Source organism: Schistocerca cancellata, chromosome 3 (assembly GCF_023864275.1).
Source record: "Schistocerca cancellata isolate TAMUIC-IGC-003103 chromosome 3, iqSchCanc2.1, whole genome shotgun sequence".
In the NCBI taxonomy this organism is placed as follows: domain Eukaryota; kingdom Metazoa; phylum Arthropoda; class Insecta; order Orthoptera; family Acrididae; genus Schistocerca; species Schistocerca cancellata.
This window is the reverse complement of record NC_064628.1, coordinates 794,628,462-794,642,040: the sequence shown is the minus strand read 5'-3', so window position 1 is coordinate 794,642,040 and position 13,579 is coordinate 794,628,462. Positions and strand designations below refer to the sequence as shown.

Below are 13,579 nucleotides of genomic sequence, written 5' to 3'. Positions count from 1 at the left end.
GTTTGCAGATGACGCTGTCGTTTATCGACTAATAAAGTCCTCAGAAGATCAAAACAAACTGCAAAACGATTTAGAAAAAATATGTGAATGGTGCGAAAAGTGTGAGGTCATCTACATGAGTGCTAAAAGGAATTCGTTAAACTTCGGTTACACGATAAATCAGTCTAATCTAAAAGCCGTAAATTCAACTAAATACCTAGGTATTACAATTACGAACAACTTAAATTGGAAGGAACACACAGAAAATGTTGTGGGGAAGGCTAACCAAAGACTGCGTTTTATTGGCAGGACACTTAGAAAATGTAACAGACCTACTAAGGAGACTGCCTACACTACGCTTGTCCGTCCTCTTTTAGAACACTGCTGTGCTGTGTGGGATCCTTACCAGGTAGGACTGACGGAGTACATCGAAAAGGTTCAAAGAAAGGCAGCACGTTTTGTACTATTGCGAAATATGGGAGAGTGTCACAGAAATGATACAGGATTTGGGCTGGAAATCATTAGAAGAAAGGCGTTTTTCGTTGCGACGGAATCTTCTCACGAAATTCCAATCACCAAATTTCTCCTCCGAACGCAAAAATATTTTGTTGACACCGACTTACATAGGGAGGAACCAAGATAAAATAAGGAAAATCAGAGCTCGTACAGTAAGATATAGGTGTTAATTCTTTCCGCGCGCTATACGAGATTGGAATAATACAGAATTGTGAAGGTGGTTCGATGAACCCTCTGCCAGGCACTTAAATGTGACTTGCAGAGCATCCATGAAGATGTAGATGAGGCGTGGCCTGTTAGGTGGTATGCGTGTACATGCACTGTCCAAGACTTGCCTCTTCTGGTCTATTTGTATGGTCTCAATGTCGGCGTTTGACATTCTTTGGGTATCTGTATGGCATCAATTCAAGTCTGGAAATATTTTACGAAGTGACATAGCAATGAAGTACAATGCTTCATTTACAGCAAAAATAGAAAGTAGCTGATGTGCCGCATGTGCCTACATCTGAAAATGAGAACATTAACATGAAAAAGTGTTCTCAAACCACAATTTTCATCCTTTAGCACTGTATATTCGTAATGCGCAAATAGTCGTATGATCCTCAATTACAACATGATTTCTGAGCAAAGATTCAATAAATGAGAGTCAGTAGGGGACTGCTTTCTGTAGTATTCAACTGCTTACTACTTTTCGCGAAAAGCAGCTGACGGTGAACGGATTAAGTTTTCCGTTATTTGCTTATTTGATTTAATGCTTCGACTGTGTGTATCTTAAAACTGAGGGAGCGACGTTTTCTCGATCTCTGATTTCTACATTTATTATGAGAAATAACAGGAATAAAAAATTTAAAATCGGTTATTTCATAAACCGGTTGTTTTGACGGTTTTTACAGACGGTCTAAAGTGGTATAGCCGAAAATCTGTTCCTTCGAAATAACTGCCGTCGTAAAACACACACACACACACACACACACACACAAAGTAGTATAGTGGAATGATGAAACCAAACAACAATGTAGTCGTTTCTGCTACACAGCCGGCATTGACAATGAAGACAATACGTGCAGCACACAGAAGAACTGTCTTCGCTGAACACTCCTTCAGTAACGAGAAACTGCTTCTGACAAGCAAGCACGTAAGTATTAAAGCTAGAAAGAATGCATCAAAACAATTGTCTTGAGTTTATTGTTATACGGCTCTGAAACTTCGGTGTTAATGAAACAGGCCATGCAGCGACAGGAAACAATGGAAATAATGTGTGGAAGGATACTAAAAATAAGCTGGACAGAGTGCAATGAGAGGATACTCAGGGAAGTCTATGAAATGGGGGAAAAGGAAAAAAATGGGGGAAGAGGAAAAAAAATCGTAGACCACACGTTACGTTACAACGAATTGTTGGCCACCCTATCCGAAGGACAAGTTTTAGAAGAAAGGGAGACGAGACCGCGGAAGAATCGTCTTGAAACTATGATGGATGGAATTAAATTGAAACCGTTCAATAACCAGAATCTTGTGCTGCGAACATGACCACCTTGCTCATCAGGTGGTCACGTGACTATACAGATTAGACTGGCGTTTAATCTGTCATCCCAGATTATAAAAACTGATAGATTGCCCCCACGAATCTAATAGGCTATCTGAAAGAAATCAGCTGCCGCGCACATCGGAAAACATTATTTGATAAATTCCTATACTCGTCAGGGGCCTCGTCGGTTGCTTATGGTTGGAGGACCTGCGCATTTCAGTACAATAATTTTCTTTAATGATTGCTGGATGTCTGATCGGTTAAAATATTTATTTAAATAGTGTGTAAAAATCACTCAAGATACACAAACGTCGAGTTTATGAAGCAATTGGAGAACGAATTTACATATTTAAAACAGATCAAGGGTAAGAAAATAAATAGTTGTTAGGGTAGCCAAGAGAACGCTGGACAATTACCACTGAGATGGTGTCGAGACACAAAGGACACAATTTATGTTTTCAGCCGTGATGGCAGATTACATAATTACGCAAAACGGGTATAATTCAAACAGAAACACACAACAGATTAATGGATAAGGGAAGAATCACAAAGTAACTTCATTAGGCAGGCGAGTTCTACTGAGTTAACTTTATTACGAAACAAAACCTGAGCGATTACAAAAGCCGCGCGGGATTAGCCGAGCGGTCTCAGGCGCTGCAGTCATGCACTGTGCGGCTGGTCCCGGCGGAGGTTCGAGTCCTCCCTCGGGCATGTGTGTGTGTGTGTGTGTGTGTGTGTGTGTGTGTGTGTGTGTGTGTGTGTGTGTTCTTGGGATAATTTAGGTTAAGTGGTGTGTCAGCTTAGGGACTGATGATCTTAGCAGTTAAGTCCCATAAGATTTCACTCACCTTTGAACATTTTTGATTACAAAAAGAATCTCCTTTGAAGCAAGAATTCGGTTGCAGAAAAATACGTGAGGTGCGTAATCAAGATAAGACGACTAAAAAATAGAAACGAGGAATGTGCCATTCTTTCCTCAACTTATCGCGATCCCCACAGTTGGGAGTGTGCACTGTAAATGCGATCTTGCCATGACTGCCACTGAGGGTTTACCGGAAAGATGGGGTGCGCTGAGATTACTCGCCGCGGATGCATGTAAATTCAAAGTGAAACGTTGAAGTCTCGGCACAGGGCTGAAGTCAAGAAAAACACGGGCGAGCGCAGGATCCAGAGTAGTCACACCAAGCAGAAGTTCGAATCCGAATACCCATGCCCGTCAGTTTTTGGTAACCTTCCTTCAGACCTAGGAAAGGCACCTCACACAATTTCTTTTACCCAATCCCAGAAAGGGTCTACGTGCTCTTCCAATCGACAGACGTGGAAGCTCGTTCCTAGCTCCCACCATAAAGTTATAGACGTATTCGTTAATAAGGGGAAATGGGAAACGAGTGTATCCCATTTCCCATGTACTGACGTTTGTCTGAGATTCTGCAAATTCCGTTGGGCATCGGACAGCGCTTCCAAGGGACGGACAAAGTTTGGAAGTTTGCAGACGAACGAGTAGCTGTTTATTTTGCTTGAGGAAATGTGTCTCGAGACCACACACAGCAGGATAGCGGCAAGTGGACACCTGAGGACCCAACCCATGGGTTACTAGCAAGCAGAGCTCAACCCCTTCACCGCTGGTTTCTTGTTCTGCTATACAGGACAGCAGTCTTGCATTCCGTCGCTCACTGTCTGCGCAGACAGAACCACGAGAAAAATCCCTGAAAGGCTCGCCTGACTGCCTCTGAGGTCTGCTAGCGTAGCAACTGTCTTTTAAGCGACCGACAGCTCTTCCAAAGCATATGAAATTTCCTCCCGTTTTCACCTGAGCGAGAAGGAGTTCCCCTGGTCAAGACCAAGTGCAGTTAATGGGAAAAATTACAAGAATGAAATGTTAGGATAGGTACAGAGAGTTGGGTAATCCACGTTCTTACAATCCACCCTTAACCACTGATTTAGTCAGCGTGCAATACCGGTGAAAAATTGACAAGTAAAAACTTAAAGAGTCTCGTATGCAAATAGGATAAAATTACAGCAGGAAGGTCTGAAACAGGTTTCAGCCTAACACGCTGACTTTAAACGCTTAGGAGAGAGAAATACGGTTGCAGCGATACGGCCTAATCTTTAGAAGACAAAGTTGGAATCATCACCCGAAACAAATAAGGCTGTGTGATTAATTTTTTGATCGTTTGCAAGTACTGGTCTACAGTTCTGGTATACAATGAGATCCAGCGGTACTGCACTGTAGCACTCCGCTAGAGAAGGCAGAACACAATGGTGTAGCCCTTTATTAAAGTTGAGTGATTACAACTTCACGTCTACCCCTCGCTCATATTTGTACTTCAAGGACGACGTTTTATTGTGATGCTATTTTCGTATAAAATATTCTGTCTTTCTGTCACCGCAGTTTAGAGATCGGAATGTGCAAGTAAAAGTTTAACCCTGTAGTGATCATTTTCACTACAATGGACTGCATTTTAATGGTCGCTTCTTTGAAGTTTTCAGTCAGTGCTGAGGATGCAAATGGACAGTCCACTGTAGTGGGCACTCCCTTTTGGTGTTGTGCCCTGTATGTATTTGCAGCCTCCTGACTGAAAACGCCAGAGAAGTGATCATTACAAGCTGCCGACTGCAGTTAATAGGGAGAACAATAGGTTATAATTTTAGTTGTAGATGGAAATCAGCTATCAGTGATGAGAAACTCACAGAGTTGTTTACGTTGGAGCGTTAGCGGAAGCACCACTATCACACAGACGTCTGAATAATCTCAGACATTAGGATGAAGGTCGACAGAAAGCAGGTGATTATCCATTAAATGCGGCCGTCTAGCTGAAGGTGTTATAGTTTTTTATTACCGAGTAAGACGATGGAGCTTCTCGCCAGAAGTTATACACAGGTGATTCGTCTTTTTTCTCTAGGTGGAGAACTCGCTGCGATGAACATTTATGGGACAGCGTGGCACGTCTGAACTACACCGTCTATTTTTGCTTATTTGTCACTCCCTGCTCCGAGCCTTGGAGTGGGCTGTTTGACATTCGACTCGAATGGAGCCCCAGTGCTTTTAATACAAATATCAGGCACGCTGTTATTGAGTCAGAGGGGTTCCCAACTGGGAATAAATGCGGGTTCTAGAATTTGCTTTACAACCTAGACGAACCTTGGTCGGAACCTGGGGGTTTGAAACGTCGTGCTCTAATTAGCCTGTACTCTCCAAGAAGTGTTAGAAATCCGCTGCGTTACAGTTTTATCTGGTCACAGATGCTCAAAACCTCTCATAACTGTCATTGCTCATAGTTTCAGACATTATCCACAATCGCAACCCATAGATTTTGGAACAGAACTGTCGAAAAATGTTGAGTGTGAGGCGTAAACGAAAACCTAGTCTATCTAAAAATAACAACTTTACTCACATCACGGGCACAAACAACAAAAAACTTAGATGATTCGTATATAAACTCTTGCTGTCATTTTGCAACGCTCAGAGCATTACCTATTGCTGCCCTCCACGACGACTTTTTATCAGATATCGTTTAATGCCTATTTCGAACTGTTGGTGTAAATCCCCAGACTCTACAGTGGGTTACAGAAAAACAGTCCATCTGGTACTAGGTCTACAACTTTTCTTCCGCCGTTTTCTCCTCGAATTTCGGGGTTTTATTGTGAAAAACTTACAAAAAATGATGATTCATAGTACTGCCCATCGCTGGCCACTACATTCTCCCATTTTCGGATAGCATACGAATCCCGTGGCGGAAGAACTGGGCGTCTTTTGTGGGGATCCATGAACAGATTTAATTTTCTTCTTATTCATATGATCGGAAGTGCTGGTTAGCCAGATTGTATGCCACTGATCGAAAAAGGTGGAAGTCCGAGAGCAAAGCATGGAGAATACGGCGGTAGGGATAGGACTTCTCATTTCAACGTTTCCATGTATATTTGACGGGTTTTGCGACATGGGGTCGAGCACTGACTTGTTGCAAAATTAGCTCTACGTGTCTATCGGTGTATTGTGGCCGTTTGGGTTTCAGTGTTGGGCTCGAACGCATCGATTGCTTTTGATAATTATACCCTGTGACTGTGGCTCTGAGCACTATGGGACTTAACATCTATGGTCATCAGTCCCCTAGAACTTATAACTGCATAAACCTAATTAACTTAAGGACATCACACAACACCCAGTCATCACGAGGCAGAGAAAATCCCTGACCCCGCCGGGAATCGAACCCGGGAACCTGGGCGTGGGAAGCGAGAACGCTACCTCACGACCACGAGCTGCGGACCCCTGTAACTGTCTTCGACTGTTTCAGTAGCTACGAAAGCGTTCTGTCTTCCCCCGCCATGCCGGTCTTAGACATCAAAATCACCGATCTTAAGGCATTGAAAACGTTCTCTGCACGTTTTTCCACTAATAGTTCCCTCGCCATTGGTCTTACCCAGCATTTTAAGAGCCACAGCCGCAGATTTCTTCATGTTAAGCAGAAAATTAAAACTTCCCGCAAATGGCGAGAAATGGGTACGTAAGCTGACGTACGTAATCGAGAATAACGTTATGATGCAATGACAAATCTAATAATATTTTTATGGCATTATGTTTACAGATGTCTAAGCTTATTGTATTAGATCTATGACCAACCCAGTGAACCCCACTTGCCGCTACTGCCGTCTATTGCAGAACGGTGGAAGCAAAGTTGTAGACCTAATAAAAAGTATCAGCACACCAATATGTAGCGCGGAACTGACCACTAGGTGTCACAGGAAGTAAGCATGCCAGTATAAAAGGAGGCTGAGAGTATTGTGTAGCAGAGAAGCAGTACCAGCTGAAAGGTTAGACTGGGACAGCTGTCTATTCGAACGTGGACTAGTCATTGGCTATCACCCGAGTACAAGATCTGAAATGATCCTGATCGATTTATGAAAGCTGCCTAAGCCAGCTGTTAGTTAAGTGGTTGTGAAATGGAAACGCGAAGAAACAACCATAGCTAAATAAAGACCCTGTGTACTGACGGACAGGGACCACCGAGTGTTATGGAGAATGGTGTTACGAGATCGCATCAGATCAGCGGAAGGCCTCATCACTGAGTTCCCACATATTACCATCAATGATTGTACGTAGGGAGTTACACTACTGGCCATTAAAATTGCTACACAAAGGAAACGATTGCTACAGACGCGAAATTTAACCAACAGGAAGATGCTGTGATATGCAAATGATTAGCTTTTCAGAGCATTCACACAAGGTTGGCGCCGGTGGCGACACCTACAACGTGCTGACATGGGGAAAGTTTCCAACCAATTTTTCATACACAAACAGCAGTTGACCGGCGTTGCCTGGTGAAACCTTGTTGTGATCCTCGTGTAAAGAGGAGAAATGCGTACCATCACGTTTTAGACTTTGATAAAGGTCGGATTGTAGCCTATCGCGATTGCGGTTTATCGTATCGCGACATTGCTGCTCGCGTTCCTCGAGATCCAATGACTGTTAGCAGAATATGGAATCGGTGGGTTCAGGAGGGTAATACGGAACACCGTGCTGGATCCCAATGGCCTCTTATCACTAGCAGTTGAGATGACAGTCATCTTATCCGCATGGCTGTAATGGATCGTGCAGCCACGTCTCGATCCCTGAGTCAACAGATGGGGACGTTTGCAAGACAACCATCTGCACGAACAGTTCGGTGACGTTTGCAGCAGCATGGACTATCAGCTCGGAGACCACGGCTGCGGTTACCCTTGACGCTGCATCACAGACAGGGGCGCCTGCGATGGTGTACTCAACGACGAACCTGGGTGCACGAGTGGCAAAACGTCATTTTTTCGGATGAATCCGGGTTCTGTTTACAGCATCATGATGGTCGCATCCGTGTTTGGCGACATCGCGGTTAAAGCACATTGGACGCGTGTATTCGTCATCGCCATACTGGCGTATAAACCGGCGTGATGGTATGGGGTGCCATTGGTTACACGTATGTCACCTCTTGTTCACATTGACGGCACTTTGAATAGTGGACGCTACATTTCAGATGTGTTACGACCCGTGGCTCCACCCTTCATTCGATCCCTGCGAAACCCTACATTTCAGCAGGATAATGCAGGTCCTACACGGGCCTTTCTGGATACAGAAAATGTTCTACTGCTGCCCTGGCCAGCACATTCTCCAGATCTCTCACCAATTGAAAACGTCCGGTCAATGGTGGCCGCGCAACTGGCTCGTCACAATACGCCAGTCACTACTCTTGATGAACTGTCGTATCCTGCATGGGCAGCTGTACTGTACACGCCATCCAAGCTCTGTTTGACTCAATGCCCAGGCGTATCAAGGCCGATATTACGGCCAGATGTGATTGTTCTGGGTACTGATTTATCAGGATCTATGCACGCAAATTGCGTGAAAATGTTCTCACCTGTCAGTTCTAGTATAATATATTTGTCCAATGAATACCCGTTTATCATCTGCATTTCTTCTTGGTGTAGCAATTTTAATGGCCAGTAGTGTAAAAAGAATGCGGTACAAAAAAAAAAAATCGAGCAACTCCTGATAATGCCACACATTTCTGTAGATAGTGCTGAGTGATGCTTGAGGTGATGTGAAGAGCGAAGCCGCTATACAGTGGATGACTGGAAACTGGTTATTCGGAGCTACGAATAACGCTATATCGTACAGCAATCTGATAGAAAGGTTTGGATTGGCAAATATCTGGGCAACGTTATCTGCGACCATGTGTAGCGCCAATGAAGTGGTACGGAGAAGGAGGAGGACGAGGAGGACGTGGTGGTGTAATATGGAGGCGATTTCGTGGTTGGGATGTCGCCCCCTTACTGCACCTAAAAAATCTCTAGATGCACAAGGATATGAACTTCTACATCACTGTGTAATGCGTGGAGGAAGACTTGACAATTTCATCAACGTGACAATGCTCCCTATCATAAAGCAGCATCCGCGAGGCACTGGTTGTGGGTTCCCGGCCTGCCCAGAGTCCTGACCTGAACGTTTGAGAAGAGCTAGAACATCAACTCACAAACGAGGTAGCGCAATGGGTATCACAATGGTTTCGGATTCGGGAGGACGACGGTTCAAACCCGCGTCCGGCTATCCTGATTTAGGTTTGGCGTGATTTCCCTAAATCGCTTCAGGAAACCAGGACGGTTCCTTTGAAAGGGCACGGCCGACTTCCTTCAGCCGGCCGCGGTGGCCGAGCGGTTCTAGGCGCTACAGTCCGGAACCGCGCGACTGATACGGTCGCAGGTTCGAATCCTGCCTCGGGCATGGATGTGTGTGATGTCCTTAGGTTAGTTAGGTTTAAGTAGTTCTTAGTTCTAGGGGACTGATGACCTCAGATGTTAAAGTCCCATAGTGCTCAGAGCCATTTGAACCATTTGAACTTCCTTCCGTAACCCGATGGGACAGGTGGCCACGCTCTTTGGTACCAACCAACCAACCAACCAACCAACCAAATACCAAGGTCCAACATCACTATCGTCTTTGAATGTCTATGGAGGAATGGAAGCAGATTCTTCGAAAGCAAAAACCAGACACCTCACTGGAGGCGTCCCCAACAGTTTCCAAGCCGTCATAAAGACGAAAGGTGGACGCCCTTCACATTAATGTCCATTAAAACCTGTCCACATATTTTTGATCAAATACGACATGCACTATTTTAGCACAACTTTGTGTTTTCACTTCCGTGGTACGTATACCAGTTTAACATCTGCATTAATAAATTTTAAGTAAATGTCCATGACTTATTATAGTCGTTAATGAAATAAGTATGGAACATTTCTTTCGTCTCGATCCCTGAGAGGAAGTCAGACTCGCGGCCGCGGAACCACATTTAGTAATTAATAGGTCTAAAATTCATTAAATTTTGACTTCTATGAGTAATTTCACAGACTTATTTTTCTCTGAAGCGTAAATGATTTAGAGAGAATCACAATGTGTTGCTGACAGCTAAAAAACTTAGATGGTGGCAAGATACATTGAACTTTTTTTTAGTGCTGTTTCCGCGCAAGCTGTAAGTCTTGTGACGCGTGTGATAAATTACGCGACGTAGCTTTGGCTCCGCAGATCTCGTTTGAGACGTTTATTGGCGCACCCAGAGTACTTCTTTGTACTGCTGCACTGTCAAACACAGTTAAAATGAGTGTGTTAAGACTCGCTTTGATCCGCGAGACAAGATTAACCTTGTCGCTACACCAAAGTCAATAAAGCCCTCCAGCTATCTAACGGCTTTCAGAAAGTTTCAGAGATCCGACTGTTGGATTGGAAAACTTACACCGCGAACAGTTTAGAATCGATGGAAGTTGCAAGGAGCTAGCTAGAGATGGGGAATTCGCTCCACAACAACAAATATAGGATGAAGTTCAAACTCATGGGTCAAAAAACAACAAAAATTATAAATTTTAGATTTGCACGGAAACCGTACTAAAAAAGTGTATTTATAATGCAACCATAAGTACTTTTTTAGCTGTCAACTGAACAGAATAACTCACTGTAAAATCTTATACTCTTGAGGGGAAAAAATTTCGAAATTAGTCGTCCGAGTCGAAATTTCACGAATTTCAGGTGTATTCCAAAACGAATGTCTGCTGACCAAAATTTAACTGATGGTAGGCCTGAATGAAGTTTCACGCGTGCAGCACTGTCTACCGACTCTTTAGGAAACTACCGCAGTGTTGGTTTGATTCAGTAGTCATTTGCCATTAGGTGTGAGCAGATCGCAATGGCCGAGACAATCTTAGATCCCACCAGTTGCGAAGTGCGTGGCGTGATTAGATTTTTGCTGGCAAAAGGGTCCTCAGCTGCTGAAATCCATCTTGAGTTATGCCAAGTGTACGGACCTGATATAATGAGTAACGAACAAGTTCGAGAATGGTGTCGAGAATTTCAAATGGTCACACACACATGTTCTTGATGAACAGCGGAGTGGCAGTCCCAGTATTCGGACCGACGACATGGTTGATAAAGTGAACTAAAAACTTCGAAATGATCGGTGACTGACTATTAGAGGTCTGGCTAACTAATTCCAACATGTTGCTCTAACCTCAGTTTACAGAATTTTCAGTGAACAGCTTGGATTTCCACGAACTGCTTGCTATTTGTTGGTGCCAAAAATGTTCGCTTATCAGCATACACAGCAAAGAATGCTTAGTGCACGACAGTTTTTGGAGCGCTATGGCCAAAACACAGATGATTTGTTTTCCCATATTGCTACGGGCGAAGAGACGTGGATATCTTACCCAACGAGGAATCTATGTCAATGCAATGGCACCATTCGAGTTCATCCAAACCATAAAAGTTTAAGGAATCTTCGTTCTCGAATCGAAAAATGATGGCTACCGTTTTTTGGCACTGAAAAGGCGTCTTTTTGATTGATTTAGTAAATTGTGGGTCAACAATTACAGCTGACGTACACGGCGGACGCTAACCAAACAGACACGAGATCCAGAATCAACGCCGTGGGGAACTGTTGTCTGGCATAATCCTCCACGACAAAGCTTACACTGCTGCCAAAAACAAGAACAAGATTCAAGATTTTCGTTAGGAACTTTTTCATCACCCTCCGTACAGTCCCGACCTTTAATCAAGCGACTGTTTCCACTTGCTGCATTTGAGAAAGGGCTAGGTGAACAACTATTTCAAAACGACGATGAAATAAAGATTGTCGTTACCAAGTGGTTCAATTGCCTGGCAGCAGCAGAGGGATTAAAGAAGCTGTTGCAGAAGGTGTAGAAAAGTGAACAGCAATTATATGGAAGAGAAAAGCATATACGTAGTGAAATATTACTGTCAATAAATACCTTTTCCTACGAGTCCATTTTCATGTCCAGACGGGCCTTAGTTTTGGAATACGCCTCATTTACTAAACAGGTAAAATAAATACCCAATGCCAGTTTCAGGTTGGCAACCTCAAGGATTCCAGAGTAAGAAAAAATTTTCGGTATGTCTTATTCTTATTGACTGAATTTAAAAAATTCAAAATGCTGCCAATATACTCATACCCCGTGAAAGTGGTAACACTATCAGCCGAGCATTCTGTGGATATAAATGTCCCGACTGACTCATCACCCAGCCCTAACCGCTAAGGACAGAAACATGAAATCTGAAGAATGTGTTTATCTTTTACGGTAGGTATCGTTTAACAAGTGTTATTCGAAATTTGAAATTTTTTGAAAATATCGCTATTTAGGCAAGCTTGAAGCTAGAACTACGAAAACTGGTGTTTTGTTTCTCGCTAGGAAGTAAATAAGTGTAAGCATCTGTGGAAATTCAACTCCTTTGGGTGTGAAATAGTGGATGAAAGTGTTTATTTAAAGTATTAAAGAACTACTAAATCATTTAAAGCGACAGCTATGAAAATTGCTATTTGACTTCTCTGTTGGAAACAATAAAAAATACGCGTTCATTCTTTTTGGAAATTCAACCCCTATGGGAAGTGGAATAGGGGATGAAAGCTTAAAATATTTGTGTTAAAACACTTTAAGCTAAAGTGATGAAAACTGGTATTGGAAACAAAGAAAGTGTTAGGGGATGGAAGTTATATATATATATATATATATATATATAAAAGAATGAGTTTTTAGTTGTCCCTCATCAACTACTTGTAGTATAATTTCCTAATCTAATTCCCTTAGCATCGTCTGATTTGACTATATTCCATTGCCCTAATTTTACTTACAGCCTCTTTTTCAAGACACTATTCATTCCGTTCAACTGCTCTTCCAAATCCTTCGCTCTTAGAATTACAATCTCTTCAACAAACAATGTTTTTTTTATTTCTTCCCCTGGAATTCCTTTTAAAAATTTCTCCTTGGTTTCCTTCACAGCTTGTCAATGTACAGTTTAAATAATATAGGTGATAGGCTACAACGTTATCTCACTCTCTTCTCCAATGTGTTTTCCCTTTCATGTCCTTCGACTCTTAACTGCCGTTTTCGTCTTTCACACCAATCTGTTCCTCGATGCATTTCTTTTCCTTTGTATATGATGTACACCCCCATCATTTATTTCTACTTTTTCAGCAGCTGGTGAAGAAACCCCCTCCCCCCCCTCCACACACACACACCACTTAATCCGTGTCTTGTGCTGCCCTAACAAAAGGTGATACAGTTAGTGTTCCAGAATTCGAATCGATGATACCTTCAATAATTGTAGAACCATATCATTGAGATCGGTTTGTAGTACTATTTTGGAACATATAGTGTGTTCCAACATTATGAAAGACCTAAAAAAACAAGAAAAATCCACTGTCACACAACCAACAGAGGTTCAGAAAATATCGTTCTTATTAAACAACTGGCTCTTTATAAGCACGAAATAATATGTGCAATTAACAAGGGATCTTAAATTGATCGCTGCACGATACTGTATCCTTACCATATAGGATTGATGGAAGACAAAGTTCCAATGAAGACGGCTCATTTTGTATTATCACTAAAGAGGGCAAAGTGTCAAGGGTGTAACAAGCGAGGTTGGGTGAGAACTATTAAAACAAAGGCTTTTTCGTTGCGGCGAGATGTTTTCTCTAAAATTCCATCGCCAACTTTCTGCTCTGAAGGCCAAAATATTTCGTGAGAAAT

General features: G+C 42.7%; 1 protein-coding gene across 1 annotated transcript in view; it reads right to left on the bottom strand.

The window, feature by feature from the left end:
* Positions 1–13,579, bottom strand: part of LOC126175853 (protein THEM6-like) — a 215,318-nt gene that overhangs the window by 21,963 nt on the left and 179,776 nt on the right. The window lies entirely within an intron of this gene.